We start from the raw sequence: 17465 nt of genomic DNA, 5'->3' as shown, positions 1-17465 counted from the left end.
TTCTGGCTCTGAAAACCTCTTCCACTCACATGGAGGAGATGAAATGCATTTGTCAAAAGAGGAAATTGAGATTCACTCACTGCTGGCGTATACAGCTTTCACTCCTTTTCCTCAAAACAAGAGTCGGCAACTCAATCAGGGGAATCAGCATATGCAGATGAGGTCGATAAAATTTTCATGAGCATGTTTCATCCTAAAGCGGATAAAAATGAAGAAGGAGAAAGTGGTTATTAAACAAAAGATGGAATCAACAGAGTGAAAAATGGCGTTAAAAATGAAGCTTCTAAATGGGCGTTTTGCTTCACAAGCAGTTTCAATTTTCTGACAAGTATGCATATGGCACAGCCTATTGCACTGCATAGAGTATGCTAAATGTGAACAGTTCAAACCTCCTATTATGCAGTTTGGTAGTTTATCTGGGATGTCATCTTCACCATGTCATCTTTGCGTCAATGTTTCTGTGCCACAAGTCTAAAAAAAGGACCCTTTTTTTTCCCTCTCTTATTGGAAACACATTGAACCAACGGTCAGTACGTTCACTTACATATATCACCTATAAGTTATAATCACACTGTCGCCTGTGGGTATCATGGAATTTTAATTAATGATGCTACAGCTTCAATTTGCCTGAGATTTAGTTTCTGTGTATGAGAAGAAAAGCTTGTTTTTAAAATATTTGCAACACTATTTCATGGCTGACTTTATACAGGCCTCACAGGTGCTACATGGATATAATTGTCCTCATATAACAAGCGTTAGGCCAGAATGTTTATTAAATTATTGTGAATAAGAAGTTTGTTTGTGTTTTTTACTGGCAACCTATCTGACAGCCTGATCAGCTTGCTACTATTACACTCAAGAGGGATAAATCTAAACATCAAGTAAACAATAGGGTGCTGGCAAAGCCTGTACCTCCACAAAGGCAACCTCCGCCAGAACCCCTTGTAAATGAGTAAAGCCATTCTTCGCAATGATGAACAGACTTGCCCCAACATTTTCCCCCTTGGCCAATGCTACGCCTCTCAATGAAGTTTCAAAAATCAGCCACATGCTTTTTGCATAATCCTGCAAACAGTCAACACTGAAACATTACTTCCTTGGTGGGGGTTTCTGTCCCCCATCACTGTGCTTTCAAGAGAGGCATTAAAACTTTTGATAATGTACAGTCACAACCAATTTCCCCAACACATTTGTAAACATACACGTCACATTATGACCATCAAATTTATCGGAAATAAACCGAAAACGGTCCGATTGCCGCCACGTGCACTAGGACATTAGCAGAGGACAACTGCTCGATCTCCTCCAGTCCTTGACCTGTTGACTGACTCACAAATGCACCGACTTCATTAGCAGGTCACTGGTTGGTGCTCGCACCATCATTAGTAAATACATGAGTATTGACACATGCATATAAAAACCGTATCCACATTATGTCATCAACTAAAGCTGTTTTATCTTCAAGGCTACAGGCCACAGAGCTGATGAGGGGTCAACCGACCAATTACAACTGTTTCACCTGAAGCGGTCAATAGCAAGTAAAACACTGATTCATTATCAAAATTGCATGGATAAAAACGCAAGGTAAAAAAAAAAAAGATATATGGATCCACCTAATATGCGTACAGTTAGACAGTCTCAGTTTGTGTGCATAATTGCTTTAATGTGGGCTATTAAGCCTAAGTGGATATGATTTTACTGTCTGCCCTACATTCAGAATGATCCCCAACCTGATCAATACTTATGATTTGTAAGTCACCAGCCATCGATAGCAGCGTGATAGTTATGTGTTTGACCTTGTGGGGAAAACCTCTTCTTGTTCTTGAGAAAATCAAAAGGACACACAGACTTTGGATGACACAGATAGCAAGTACTGCAGACTGACACCTCTGTATGCAACTTTTATAAACTATAGGCCTGAGATGAGTACTCAAGTTTGAGAGATCAACTTGAATCACACACAAGTTTGACTTGGGACTTGAGTTGAATGAGACTTGGCTTCGGGACCCATGAACAAACCTCATTTGGTGCATGAATATTAAGGAACTCTCTAACAAGCTGAATTTCATTCTCTCCCATCATGTGCATCCTTAAAGGTACGGATGCAACAAAACAAGGACATCATTTGTCATTACTCTTGGCTATATAAAACACAACTCAAAGTGCCAGCAAAGGAACAGTTAAATGCAAGATTTGTGATGTTAAAATAAGGGATACTTGACCAAGACATCAAAATGTATAAACAGACAGAATACATCAGTCACTTGTTAAAGTGTTAGTGTGGATTATCTGAACGATGGATAAGGTGTATTATTTTGCTCTCTGCATGCTAAAAATTGAGATACAATATGCTCAACTCAAGCAAAGAATTGGGTGCTGAATCCTTAAAACTATCAGTGCTTCAAAATATGACAAGAACAGGGAATCGCAGTCCTTGTTCTCATTTTTTTGCATTTCTGCATGCTGCCATTTTCAGAGTCTCCCTTGCAGTGTAAAACAACTATAAACTCTGAGTTAGCAAGCCAGGAGCAATCCACACATACACACACACAAGGATTTTCATACAAAAATAAGGCAGCTCTGTTGTGGTATTTCAGTCAAAATAGTGAAGCTATACAACAAATTTGAAAATATGAACAAGTTTCCTGAAGAGAATGTGGTTTACCTGCAATGTTATTTTGCAACGTGAAAGTTATTGTTGAGGTTAATATGTGCTTCACCTACAAGCTAGCTTGTTACTAGCGCAGCGGAACTTGATTAGTTTTGTGCACACTGAACATAAGATCAACGCTGATGACCATAAATGATCCACGTTCCCCCGCCACCAACTAACGTTAAAACTGCGAGTGACATGTGGCTTAATTAGCATAGCTACGCACTTTTGAGACGACTCGGACACAAAGGGCACACAAAATTGAGACTTGACTTGGGGGTAAGAGTTGTGAGCATCTCAGACATGCTTTTTTTGAAACATTAATATAAAAACATAATAGGGTACTTCAGGCGAAGACCCTAATTATAGAAACAACCCATAAATCCAAAAAAAAAAAGTTTGGAAAATTAGCTGTTAAAGGAGGGGTAGGCTCCCAGATTTCTATGTATTTTTTGTTATAATCCCTGAATTTGTCATGATGTCTTGATGGTAATCAATAAACTACAATGTTTAGAAAAGGAAGCATTAACATCCCTAATATATAAGGGGCGCAGGGCAAAATTTACCTCCAGCCGATTAAAAACTGCTACCAGCAAGATTGGCTGGCCCATATAGCTGTCCATCAACAGCTGAAACAAGAGTGCACCTGACTGAGCAGCTTAGATGTCCATCGAAAGGCTGAGACCAGGAAGCCTAAAGTGGGTATCAGCACCTTGTTGAATCAGTGTTGGGTGAGCAGTATCAAGGAGGACGAGCATGGATCCCAAAAAGCCAGAAGAAAGCACAGCAAAAAGAAAAAGGTCTTTTGTAGAACTAGCAATAGATAAGAGGGAGAAGGATAAAAGGCTCAGTGAAACACGAATGATTCTTGAGGATTCATTTGCTCGCTGGAGGAGTCTAAAAGAATCAAAAGGTTTAGCTAAGGATGCACCACGCAGCCTTTCTTTTGGACAAGTAAGAAACCCATTTGCCGACTTTGCTAGCTAGCTATGGAGGCTATATTTGTGGTAATGTATTGTCAATGTAGGTTTTGGGGAGTGAGGAGGGAGGGTTCATGATCAGAGTATGATTCAAAAAAACGATTTACACAGATTTATGCCACATTGTTTGTATATCATGTTTCTTTTGTTAAATTAAAATAAGAACATAAAAGAATACGTAAATAAAGAAAAAAGCCCCAAACAGGTGACGCCAAACCCTCCTTCAAATACTGACATAAATAAGAACTTTTAGGATAGTGTGATAATACTGAATGTTAGCAGGCAGGCAGGAGGAAGGTTGTAATGATGCAAGAGGGGGGAAAAAAAGGTTTCTGGCCTGCGCAGCCTCAATGTGTATAAGTGATACCAACACACACACACACACACACACACACACACACACACACACACACACACACACTTCAGATTAAACGTTGAGGCTGAGTGACTTAAACAAGATAACTCTTTCTACGGTGACAGCTGGATAAGCAGAGCTATCTCAGGCTGTAATCTTGGAAAAGTTTGAGACACTTTGTGTTTTGGCAACAGATGAACACGATATGTGATCTCTCTCTGAATGAATGAGCAATAGTGTTTTAAGAGAGAGGGATCTGTTTTTGATTCCTGTTGTGTCATGTTTTTACCATGGGCGATCAGACACCAACATCTGGCACCATCACCTCCAAAAACCTCCCCTCCCTCCAAAAACAGTGTCACTGAAAGATCATACATGAAACCAAAAATAAGACGCACCAAAGCTCAGATCTGCACACCGTCATTAGTGGGTCCAACATGTAGATGTGAATACAGAAAGCGGCACTGATCAGTCATCTCAGGTTCTGAGGACTTACACCAATTAAAACGCCTACGATCAATAAAGACAACATCAGAGAGGAAGAACTCCCAGCCTCATTAGTATAAATGATCCCTGACACTAGTCAATCAGTTGATGAAGATCTTTGCTCAAATCTCCTGTGTGTATGTCTACATACACATGCATTTTACAAAACATGTGTTTATGATTTAATATGACCATTCTGAAACATGCTGAGGATATGTAGGCATCAAAGCATTTATTATACAGGGTGAATAAGACACAACAATGATTCCAGCCACTATCCTAGCCCTGTCAGCTATTATGTAGAGGTGGAGGGGTGTCCAGGGTGACACTAGCTTCCCCTGATACCTGATTGCCTCCACACAATTTTTTGTTTGTTATTGCAGATGCATAATTGATTAGGGCCTTTTTCCCAATCAGCAAGCACCAACATTATCTACTAGTTTATCTATTAGAATCTAGTTCTGCCACTGCATTTATGTTGTCCAGTATTACATTATTCTTCCAGCAACATGTCCAGCATCTCATGTTTCCCATCAAGCTGTCTCTCACCCCAGCCATTTCTTAATCAGTGGCAGAGGGAAGGTCATAGTGACTCCACTCTCTATATGGGTGAATGATGCTGACTCTAAAGGAGGCAGAACCAGAGGCACCTAACACAACTCAGCGATCAAGTGCTGGTCGGAGTACACAGGGCTATTAGATGTGAGTGATATGGCTGAAGTTACTCTTGTGAACTTTGCCACGACTCGATGCTTGGTACTGTTAGAGAGGCGAAGGAATTCTTTGGAGCAACCACTTGAATTGGAGAGGGAGGTTATATGTGGCCTAACAGTTGATATTTATTCAAGCGGCCACACAGCTCCCCTCCTTGTTTCCAGTTGGATTCCACTCATAAGAGCTGCCATTCTTTCCGTGATTGAGTGCAGGCAACACGTGTTTGTGACCACACTCTCTCTCTTTCTCCCACTCTGTTTTTCACTCCCTCTCTACTGAACCCGGTTATTAACACAAACACTGGCTGACACTTGTTTGTGCTTTTAATTGTGTCTGGATGTTATGTCTCTTGTGAACACATACATGAGCCATTTCTCTGGCACAGTATAATCATTCCTCCAACCACAACGCCATGCAGACAGAGAACAGGAAATTACCACATGCAATCATGTTTGCTGCACAAGCACATTGGCTTGCTCAGCTCCTGTATAGTCCACTGCAGCCTCAAACTTTATGTTGGGTTGTGACTAAGTATGATTTCATCTCAGCTCACTTGCCAGAATAGTGAGGGTAAGCTGCATTATCGAAATTAGGGTTCGACTGATGTGCTTTTTCTTTTTCCAAGGCAGAGGATGATTATTGGTAATCAAGGAGCCCATTAACCAGTAAAAAAAATGACATACATTTGCAATTAATACGAAAATTGTAGTATCAAAATGCAGAATAACAAACTTCAACATGAAACTCTGACATGCTTTTAAGCATGTTTCATTAGTAGAGAACATTACTACATAATCTTAAAAAGAAGGTGAAAGGGGCTGCCGACAGCATTTAGTGTAAAGTTTATTTAGAATGATGAAAAATAAAAATCATTAAAATAATTCCCTGATTTCAGCAGCACTAGACAGACTTGCTCAGCTTTCTCCATTCCTCTGTTCCCATAAAAATAATACATTTTATTTATATAACATTTTTCAAAAAAGTCAAAGACACCTGACATGAATTAAAAGCAAAAATTGCAAATATTTCACTGAAGATGTGCTCCCATGGAACAGATGAGGGTCGAAAGCCTGCGAGGTTTATCTGGCAAGCAGACTGAAGCACTCTGCAACCTATTCATTTTATTGGCATTCTGATTACAAAAAACAGGTTCTGATAATATTAAACATGCTGAATATCTGATCCAATCTAATCCGTCAATGCAGAACAGAAATCCTCTTTCCAATAATGTAAATTTAAGGTAGAGATACTGGAAGGCTATGAAATAATGATATGTGTTAACAATGCAGGCTGTAACAAAGATCACTCACACAACAGGGACGAACACACGACGTCGTTCCTTTCCTACCTGCCAATGTGATTATCAAAGACTTCACAAAACAGTGTGATGATTCTGACTGTCAAAACACATTTGGATTTTTCTGATTTTCCTCTCACTGATATAACACGACCAACACAAAGACAACCTTCTATCCAGACCGCCACATACTGTGAACAAAGCAGTGGTGTGCCAAGGATTACATTGTAAAATATGCATGCCCCAATGAAATATGTATATAGCCGTGTGTCATCAATGACATGGCTTCTACAAAGACTGTACCGCATACACAGGAACTTGTTTCTCTGATTCTATTCCCTTGACTTTAATGGGTGTAGACACAAGAAAAGACTCATCAGGGGGAATAATTAAGCCTTAGATGAATGTATTTGGTGTGCATCTTAAGACACTGATTCCCTCGTTTACTTTATTTTAATAACTTAAAGTATGGCAGTAATAAAGCATGCAATAAAGGGGCTCAGTGCGACAACTAGCATTGTTTCTGAATTAAACGCCCCAAATATCTTCAGGAAATAAAATTGTTTTCCTGCAGAGGGGCCTAATCTTCTCAGTCATGGTGGTTTGAAAAGGGAATGTTTTCAAGTTTTAACAGGGTGGGTTCCAGCATTCCCACCACCACCACCACCAGTGATCTAACTGAAAAAAGTGCTTCCTCTTCCACCAAAGAGGTTACTTGGTTGAGCTGGGAATGAAACCCTGGAAGGGAATGCTGAAGAACTGTGAAGTCTCAATGACGATTAAATGATATTTATAATGAGCATTGTATCATCTGCAAACGGTACAGTGAAACTTTGTCTTGAGAGCTGAGATTAAAGGAAAGGCTTTTTTTTTGTATCCATTACAACAACTAAGCCTAAGGCTGCAGGGCCACCAGATAATCTCTCCATGAATCAGACTCCCACAATCAACACAAAAGCATTAGAACCATAACAGTTTGACAACAGTCAAGTACAAGAGGGTGCAACCAGATGGAAGCTGTGCGCTTGTTCCCTCTAGCTGCTTAGCTCTGGGTCTCAGGTGTCGGCTTCTCTACAGGTATGTGTTACCATAATAGAATAGTTAAGAGGGCCTCTTGTCGAGAGCCCTTCCCTCCTGTCTAGGCACACTGACTCCAGTGTGAACATGGGTGCCTGGACGATTTAGCGTAGTCTTGTTAGATTGAGAATTGCACAATGGAAACTGTCGTGCGGCTTGTAATGTGTAATTGAACTTGGAGCCATTTTGCTTGAGAATATTCAGACCCGGCTCGATTGGGTTTCACTTGGAAAAGCCGACAGACATCTTGCACACTGTTAGCTCAAAGTCTTGGTTTTGAACAGACTGGGGACCACTTCTCAGTCTCTTTTCCCAAATGGCTTTATGTCCAGTATAGTTGCACCCTTCTCTTATGTCCCAAAACCACAATCAGCCCCCGCCCTCACAATCCCTACACTGCTTTCTCAAAACCCACCCCACCCTTGCTGGGACTGTTTTGTCCTCTGGAACTTTCATTATGCGAAGAGGATAAAAATACAGCACCCAGTGAATTTATGTTTCCTTCAGAGTTGCCATCAAAAATATGAACTTTTCAGAGTTTTGCTCTGAAACCAAAGTAAGAAAACAGAGAAACCACAGCATTTATACAGAGCCACCACAACACAGAGGCCTATGGTCACTGCGCTCACACTTACAACCTCCTGGTATTAAGGCTTAGGTAATATAGGCTCTGCACACACGCACACACACTCGTATATACCCACGACATGAGTACACGGTCAAACAAGCGTATAAACATTCCAACGTATTCACATGAATGCATGAAAAACATAAGCATTCAGTAACCAATGTAAAAAATATGCAGGAAAAAGAGACACAGACAGACACAGTTACCATAATCCATTACGTCCTCTTGAGTAAATTACACTTGTGTATTGACTGTGCCTGTTTTAAAGGACAGTCCGTATATCTTATCCCACTCCTGTGTAAACGTCTTCCACCCATTTCAACCTCAGACACTGACGACACGTCCCTTTAAACACCCCTTTTCTCTCACACGGACATATGACTCAATGATAATGACAGTATTGAGTGTTTTATAGAGAGTCATAATTACAATAATCTAAACCTCCATTCTTGGGAGTTTATGTCCATCTCCACCTTCCTTTCTCTCTCCTCATCCCTCTTTCTCTCTGACAGCTGCTTTTCCTGGGAAAGTGCTTCTTTTCACAGACGATAATCTATTACCGTGCTCCCATTGCTTGCATGTAGCTACATGGTGAGTCAGTGCTGTAATTCCATCATTAGCTGGATAATGTGTGTGCTGTCTGTGTGTTAAACTCTAAGTGCCAGCTTTGGTGTGACCCTGGGGCAGCCTGTGGGTTTGACTGATGCTAGTCTACCCACCGAGCATCATCTCAGCTCTAATAGATTTTGTCCATCTGAGTTAGGCCTGTATTTGCTCCGGGTTTCAGGGCCACTACATGTGTATGTGGTCTATAATTTTTTCTCTAATTTCACGTGTTTGGAAGATGGAACTACAAAATCTATTTCATGTGGTGGGAAAGTTTTACAGGCTTAAGAAGCTTTATGAAACAAACAATGAAAATATGAAATGTATTAAATGTCTACAGAGTATTTGGAGGCTCATCGCAGTCTTGAACAGCATGTTTTTCTTTCCCTAACGTTGACTGTGACACGTCCCTGACACAGGGTTCACACCAGTTCACACTAACACCCAATCACATCCAGTCACTTTCTCCACAGCCAGCCGTTAACAGTGGGAGCAATCAGCACATTGCCTGCCAGACAGACACCTCTAAATCAAAAGTGGAATTATAGTAAAACGTGGGTTGTATTACACACGATACCTTATGATACCTCAAAAAACACCCAGCCAAATTGATAAAACATGTCTCAGATCAGTCCCCACCTGTCTTTTTCCAATAACAAACCCACACAATTAAGTTCTAAACTCTACCATAAATCTTCCAAGACGCAGGTTTAAAGAGTCCCTCCAGGCAGTGAGACATTTGCTTTTGATTGCAGTGTGAGGAAGAAGGAGAGAAGTGTGTGTCTGTCTGGTTTTTGGAGTTGTTGTTTTTTTTAAACCGCGTGTGTATTTATATGTAAATGTATGTTGACACTTACAAAAATGCAATCACACGCACACACACACACACACACACACACACACACACACACAAGTGATCAAACGTGACTTTTGATGAGCTGGTACGAGCCCATGACAAATCTCCACCTGTGTTTGGGATCAGTGTTGTTGTACATGTGGGAGCTCGCCCTGATACCACAGTCTCTGCACTGTCACCCACCACCTAAGGCCCTGCCTCAACAACTGACTGACTGATGGGAGAATCACACCTGACTTAAAGAATCAATGATTGATGACCAAGGCTCACCTGAGCACCCGGGGGGGGGGGGGGGGGGGGGGCAGCAAGCCGAAGACTGTGGGCCCCAAGAAGCTGCATCTTTTCTGGGCTTGTCCACCTGTCTCCCTGGGGCAGATTCCCCTTCACAGGCACCTGTGTGGTCATCACCACTATGTGTATTTAAACAATCTATCACAGACTGTGTCATAGTAGTCTGAAACATACAGTGCACCCTGCGGTCAGGAAAATTAATTACACAATAAATAATTTATTCTTTGACACCACTGTCTCTTTTGCTCTTGAAAGGAGACCACTGACGAAGCAGGTTTGAGGAAACACCTTGGGCTATTATATTTACTCAACTGAGAACCAGGATTTCACTTCATTAGCTATAAATCAAACAAAATCATTCAAGAGCACGCCAAACTGTGCCAAGAAAAGGACAATTAGCACAGAATCAATCCCTTTCTTCCTGCATATTATTCTCCTCTCATTTTTTTGTTGCTTTATTTCAGTACCATAATGAATGCTGGGAGAGGAACACATAAACCTGGAGATTCTTGGAAGAGGAAGACAGACAAACCCCCATCTCGCTCATAGCTATGTCTGGATTGCCTTCTGTGCTGAGATAGGAGTCAACATGTTTAGCGACATCAAAAGAAAACCTGATACCTTAAGTATAAGAAGATTAACACTTGCAGTGATCTTGAGCTTAGGCTTCTCCAGGACTTTCAACAGACTGTGCCAGAAGGGACAATTACCGATGAATTGGCACTAACATCTCATAGTTATTTAACAAAATATGGCACACTGTATAAGCTCTCGTCCTTAAAGACTTCCTTTTAAGTCTGGCCCCGGTATCAGAAGGCTAACAGATTGAGAAATGTGACGAGGGCTGACAGCAGGAAAATCTGCAGGAACACTAGCGGAGGGAGGTGGGTATGTGTGGGGGGGAGAAAGTAAGCAAACAAGGAGAAAAGAAAAACAAAGGAGACAAAGAGACAAATAAAGACAGAAAATCATATCACCGAGTAGACATTGTATTTCCTAACTTTATAGAGCTGTGTCATATCTCAGGGTGGATGTTTGTGGTGAGTCTATGCACACTGGTATGCCTGTGGGTTTTTTACTGTGTACCTCAGTGGACTCAATATGACAACTTTAGGAATGTGATATTGTGCAAAACTGAAATAAAACGCTGACAGGCTGACGGAACCACATTTGCTCGCGAAAACACGCATACACACACACACACACACACAGAGGAAAAAAAAACATTAAAATACATGCGTTACATTCTAAAGCGCATGTTATTTAATGATTATTGCTTTCTGAGGTTACTTATAACACATAAAGTAATGCACATCCTCATGTGTGTATAGTGCTGCCAAAAGTCCTATTAATTCTTACCTTGAGCACCATGTGCCCGCCACAGGACATCACGGTTTATGCTGCATAGTCTTTACAAATATCTCACTCCCTATTAATCCAAAGTACATCCTATATGCTTGTACCTACAACAGTTTTGTACAGCAAATGTAATCTGCCTGTCGCAGGGGATGCCACGTGAAGTCGCATGGGGAGTTAGGGACAAGCTTCTCAGACAATGTCTCCTTCCCTGTTGGAAACTCTGACAGCATCCTCACTTTTTGCCTCTAGAACATTTAAGTAGGAACAACTTGGGTGAAATTGTTTAATAATTCAAGTATGAACTTTAAACTTAAACTTTCTGCAGTCCTTATGAATACCTGTCTCATCAGTCTCAAAAACGCATTGCAGAATTAAAAAAAAAAAGATCTGGCGTGACAGAAGGTAGGCGATGTTTTCACAAATGATCTATCGTGACGTGGATGAGGTCTTTAATTAGAGGTGGCTGTGTAGATGATATTTAACTGTTCAAAAAAAAGTCAAGGATTAGTACTAACCTCAGACGTGACAAATGGAAACATAAAGTGCAACTAGTTGAAGAAAAGCAATGTCCAGTAATGAGTGTGCTAATTAGAAAATGAAAAGAAACTTGTGCATTGTGGCAAAATTGTAATTTCTTAACTCTGTGTGTTGTGAGGAAAATTTTTCAGTGAATTTTGTCTTGATTTTGAGGAGCACAATAGCGGACCTAAACATAAAATGTTATCCTAATACGTCTGTGTTTATGTGAAGATTCCTGTCTTCATTAGAAGTCATTGCAGCTTGTTTGAAATAAAGAACATGTCACATACAAGGGTGAGGAGTTGAAATGTAATCATCCCCTCTGCTTTTCTGCTCTCTCAACTCTTTCCATTTCCTTCACAGCATGAGCCTCACACCACTTTCTGAATTGGCATGAAATCTAAATGTGATGTGACTCACATCAACATCTATAGAAAACATGGTAGATTTGCTCATGAGTAAATCCTTGTCATCTCTCGTTACCTTAGTTAGTCTCCTTGCAATCTAAACCATAACCTGGCTTGATTATAGGACAGACTTGTTGAGTCTATTCAACTTTGCAGCTCTCACCGGTCATCAGCTTTAATAGACATTATTAGGTTCCATGGCTCGTTCCTGTTGTCAAACTCCCACACTGCATTTGAATAAAGGCTGTGAGTGATCTGATGCAGTACTCTGAGACATGGTAAAGATAACAGGTGACAAGACAAGCGGCGCCAGTTCGTTGTTGGATCTGGAGGCCGCCTTGGGATACTGTGACAGACGTTGGATTCTGACACATCGCCAGGGAAGGTGGGGAGGAGCAGGAAAACAGTGATTTGGCATTGTTTTGGAGAAATTCCCTCCAGTCATAGTGCTCTCTCATTCCCTATCCCTCTATGGAGTGGCTTTGACAGATAGACGTGACCTGAAACAAGCCGCTGTTTGATCATCTTCGTACCACTTTCATTCTGTCACAGAGATCTATGCAAAATCACTTAATATTAAAAAAGATCCCAGTATTATTAAAGTGAAAAAAGCTAACTGGTGTCAATGCATTATACATCAATAAAGATGACAAAATCTATTTTGTAAGTAAACTGATGAGCCAAGGGAAGAAAGAGAAACTGTGATAAGTCTCAAAAAGGGTTTAACAAAGAGTAGAGAGATTTGGCATATGCCTGCATGAGTTATGGGGAGAGAAAGAATGAAAGTGGAAGATGCTTACGTAGATCTTTAAGTGTCAAATACTGGGAAAGAACATTTTGTCTTCTGATTTTGTCCACTCTCAAACCCAGTTACAAAATGTAATTAATTTAAATGTACACTAAACTAAAATAAAAAATGATTTCAACCTTTTTGCAGAGGGTAAGGTGCATCTGCTCACATAAAAAATATGCACACACATGCTAAAAGCTATCCCAACACCTCATAAAGTCAGAGACTACCCACGCCCAAACAAATTTAAAACAATCAGAGAGTTTGGCCAAGAGCAGACTGCTCTAGTCATTACTCTGGTCGCAGTGACAGCTTGCCCTGCTCACCTCATCTGTCTGCCGTCTATAAAGACCAGCCTTATGGGCAGACCCCCTGACCCCTCCTCACACACTTTGTCAGACATTACCGCAGTACAGCTTTTAGACTCTCCTCTGACAGTTTAGGTGTGTTGTTGATTCTTTTATCCAGGCTGGGGAGGGTAATGAAGGCTTCATCTGAAAAAACATCTTTTTATATAACAAGATATCTTGTGTGTGCATACAGATAGATAGATAGATAGATAGATAGATAGATAGATAGATAGATAGATAGATAGATAGATAGATAGATAGATAGATAGATAGATAGATAGATAGATAGATAGATAGATAGATAGATAGATAGATAGATAGATAGATAGATAGATGCATACATGTATATATACATGTGTATATGTGTGTATCTATACATATATACATATACATACATACTTTTATATACATACATACATACATATATAGACACATATATTTTTTAATTTTATCAAAACTTGCTGGACATACAGATTCAACAGTTACCAGTTTTAACTGGAAGCAAAAGTAAAATGATCACTGTTTAGCATTACTAGAACAGTAATTAGGCAAGTATAAATGATGAAAAAAAAAAAGTCAGCCACATTATGGTCCAAATCCCCAGTTATTTAATTATTCCTCAGTTTTGTTTCCTCTTTTAGTCATGCATACCCACACAGTTGTGTGAGCACACAGATGTAAACAATTGCATATGTGACCAGTGCAAAACTACACAGTCACGCAAACATCCATCTGTACTGAAGCACACTTACAGAGACCAATAAACTAGCACACCCTAAAATAAGCCCCTCCAACTCTCCTCCACTGCTGTATCCTGCTGCAGCCGACTTAGCTGGGATTTACGCAGCCCAGTCACAGCGTCTCCATTAATTGCTGAAAGTGACACCATGCACGGTTATTACACGATTACGACATGACAGCTCTCGTTTTTCACCATTAAGAAGCAGACGGGCCTGTGTTCAGCTGCAGCGGAGTGTCAGCACATGGAAGTGACTAGGCAGGGAGACAGGTTGTGCTGTGAAGGCCACAGCACAGTGCGCTTATCGTGTTATGTTGGCACAACGCAAGGGTGGAGTTAGAAAATGTGCCATCTTTACACAACGTACACAAGTGTGTAAGCCATGCTTGGTCAACAGTAACAGCATGGGAAAAGGGGATTCATTAAAAGGAAGTAACAAAAACCAAAGCAAGTGTGATTCAGGCCTTCAAATTCTCAGGAAAACTACCATGAAAGGTAGTAGCAGTGTTATTAAGTGTAACCCTAATAGATATTTATGAGAAAGAGTGAGGTCATGTCATGTATCGAGCGGCACAGTTTGGGGTTTATGGCTATATTACCTTGATATCTATATGTCTTAACCAGTATAAATTGTGTCAGATGACTTTAGGGTGTTACTGCACGAAGGTCATGGTAGAAGGGTTTCGGGGTGATGGGTTGTGAGAGCTGGTATAAAATTGGAAGAATACTCAAGATAAATTATGTAGTAAACCCTACATGACACTTTATGTAGATACACTTCATATTCGTGTTGAGTTTCTTTTTCTCATAGTTTTGGAGACCACAAGTGCATACCAATAGAATCTTAGGGAGATATTAACTCTCTTAGCATGTTCACTGATAACAGGAATTCATGATCATAATCCTCTCACAAATTTAATGACATCACTACATCCTCACCTTTAACTACAATTATGAGAGACAATAAATCCGGCTTGCGGTTCTATTAATTGCCCACTTGAAGAAAAGACGTCAAGGCCATATGGATTTTCTGCCTCGGAAGTCGTGTGTGGCTGTCCCTCTCCTGATGCGAGAGGGTTAGGGGGGTGCAGGAGAGGATGTGAATAATGCATTACAAGGTATGAGGATGGTAAGGAGCCGGGGCTCTGGGAATTTAAAAGCATTTGTGTTTGTCACACAAATCAGGAAGTCTTGCCGCGCTTAAGGCAAATCTGAACCGACGGCTTGGAGCGGGGGATGACACCACCAGAACTCAGGCCTGAGGAGGCAGTGGTTGGCAAGACAGGGAGAGAGAAAGTGTTTTTCTCTGTGTGTGTGCGTGCGTGTGTGTGTGTGTGTGTGTGTGTTTAAGGAGAACACAATGGGCACACAGTACATGCTTATATTTGCCTCTCATTCTTAAGGTTACTTTTTCTGTATTGTATTCACACTATGCAATATTAACTTGGGCATTATCTCTGTACAAATATTTCCACATTTTTGGAATTACTGTTGCTGTTATCCAGAGTGACTAGTCAGTGTGTGGTGCGTCTCAGAGACAGAGCTGATACACTGACATGAACAGCTCAGTGATCAGACCTATCAACTATAGTAGTTAGAGGGTGTTTTTCTCTGACAAAACTCATCTGATCTTCTCATACATCAATAACTCTGTTTCAACTTTGACAAGCAAGTACATATAAGCGAGACCTAGGTTGAATGAGACACACACGAAGATCAACCAAACCACAGATAAAAAGTCATTGACCCCAGCTCACAGGGAGACACTTCTGCCTGGCGTGCTGTATTGCTCTGTAACTCGTCTGTCAGAGGGTCCATGTGTCTTTGTGCATGAGCCTGCCCATGATAATTTGTGTGTGTGCGTGCATGCGTGCATACGTGTCCATCTTTGCCAGCAAGGGTCAAGGAGAGCTTCTTGTGTAAACCAATAAGGTGCTTCTGAAACAGTCTGTGGATGTTGGCCTGGAAGATTTTCACCTGGCTTGGTTTGGAAGCATGAGGAATGGCAGAGTTAAGGAAAGGGACAACTGCGTGGGTGTGGGCTGCCTCCCTGCCAATGATCCAGGGGTGGGGGGTTGCCGAGGTGCAGACAGACAGGAAGCAGATCACACTCTGAGACTCAAAGCCAAAAACAGTCTCAGTCCTTTCTCACTTCCTCTGTGAGCACTGGATTACTAAATCCTAATTCAATTAAAAATGTGATAAATAAACCTTCAAAGCCGGATATAAAATTTAAGTATTGGGGATAATGTGGTATTACAACAATACAAGTAAGACAGAACAAACAATCTAAAATAAGCAACAGTTTTGAATATTGTTTTCCAACATGGCTGCTGCAGACTTACTGCTGCTCAAAAAAGAAATAATCCCAACCGTCTGATCATGATGAATAAATAGAGAGACAAAATGTGGACAAGTCAAACCGCTTCTCTGAGTCTAATAGATTGAAGTGGTTTCCTGCCTCCCTGCTGACAGGGGATTGCATGTTACTTTAGGTAATGGTGCAAAGCCTTGGTTGCCAAGTTGAGGCTGGCAGACACATACCAGACCTTCACTTAAAAGGCCATGTCAGGGGTTAAGTGGTCATGGAAATGGAGGCAGAGAGCCACCGCTGAAGTTATGAGGCAGCATAGTTTCTCTCTCGTCAGCAGGTGGGAGGTGAGATCTCGTGTGAGGAGCAGGTGCTGCTCGGGGGGCCAGAGATCACTGCTGAAATTTAGGTAGTGATAAGCCCAATGGCACTAAAATTACACACCCAGCACAGCTTGGACCATGCGTGGTTTGTATGTGTGTGAGAGAAAGTGAGAGTTGATGGTGCAAGTGTGAGAAACAAAATCTGAGACATATGTGCGTGCGAATATTGATGTATGTTCTCTTTTCTTTTAATGGTGGAGGGTACACGCGTGTCTAAATCTACAGGAAACACAAGTGTTTGGCTGTTTGCTCCTCTCATTCGTCACAAACATCTACCGAAATGTGGATTTGATTGGATAAAGGCTGCAGATGAGACAGAAGATAGTGTTTGTACCTTGTTAAATGTGTGCACTCGTTTACTGGCGTCAAGTCACAGATTTCAAGTTATCTGAACCTTGTGTCAACATATTAATGAGATTTTAGACCAGCAGAATAAGAGACAAGGCAAGCAAAAGGCTGAAAATGGTGGAGTGCGGAGCAGAGGAAAGAGCGCTGGGTGGATACATTTATTTGATGAAGACCTTTTTGTTAGTTACAGCCCTGGAGACCCCAACACCAGAAGCACTTCTAGCAAACCAAAATCAGAAACAAACAAAAAATGGTAGAAGAGCAAGGAGATGAAAGTAGACAGAGAGCAGAAGTGCGGGGAGCTTTGAGGATGAGA

At 41.0% G+C, this 17465-nt stretch overlaps 1 protein-coding gene across 21 annotated transcripts in view; it reads right to left on the bottom strand.

The window, feature by feature from the left end:
• LOC147269674 (uncharacterized) overlaps positions 1-17465 on the bottom strand; it is a 353014-nt gene that overhangs the window by 246038 nt on the left and 89511 nt on the right. For 20 of the 21 annotated variants that reach the window (XR_015110555.1, XR_015110556.1, XR_015110550.1 and 17 more), the window contains one exon: positions 81-193. The exons of the other annotated variant lie outside the window; for it this stretch is intronic. The gene's annotated coding sequence lies outside the window, so the exon portion shown is untranslated. The remainder of the gene's footprint in view (positions 1-80; positions 194-17465) is intronic. 21 annotated transcript variants of the gene reach the window in all.

Source organism: Aulostomus chinensis, chromosome 2, assembly GCF_037954235.1.
Source record: "Aulostomus chinensis isolate RoL2024-O1b breed Wild chromosome 2, RoL_Achi_v1.0, whole genome shotgun sequence".
NCBI lineage: Eukaryota > Metazoa > Chordata > Actinopteri > Syngnathiformes > Aulostomidae > Aulostomus > Aulostomus chinensis.
This window is presented reverse-complemented; position numbering and strand designations above follow the sequence as displayed.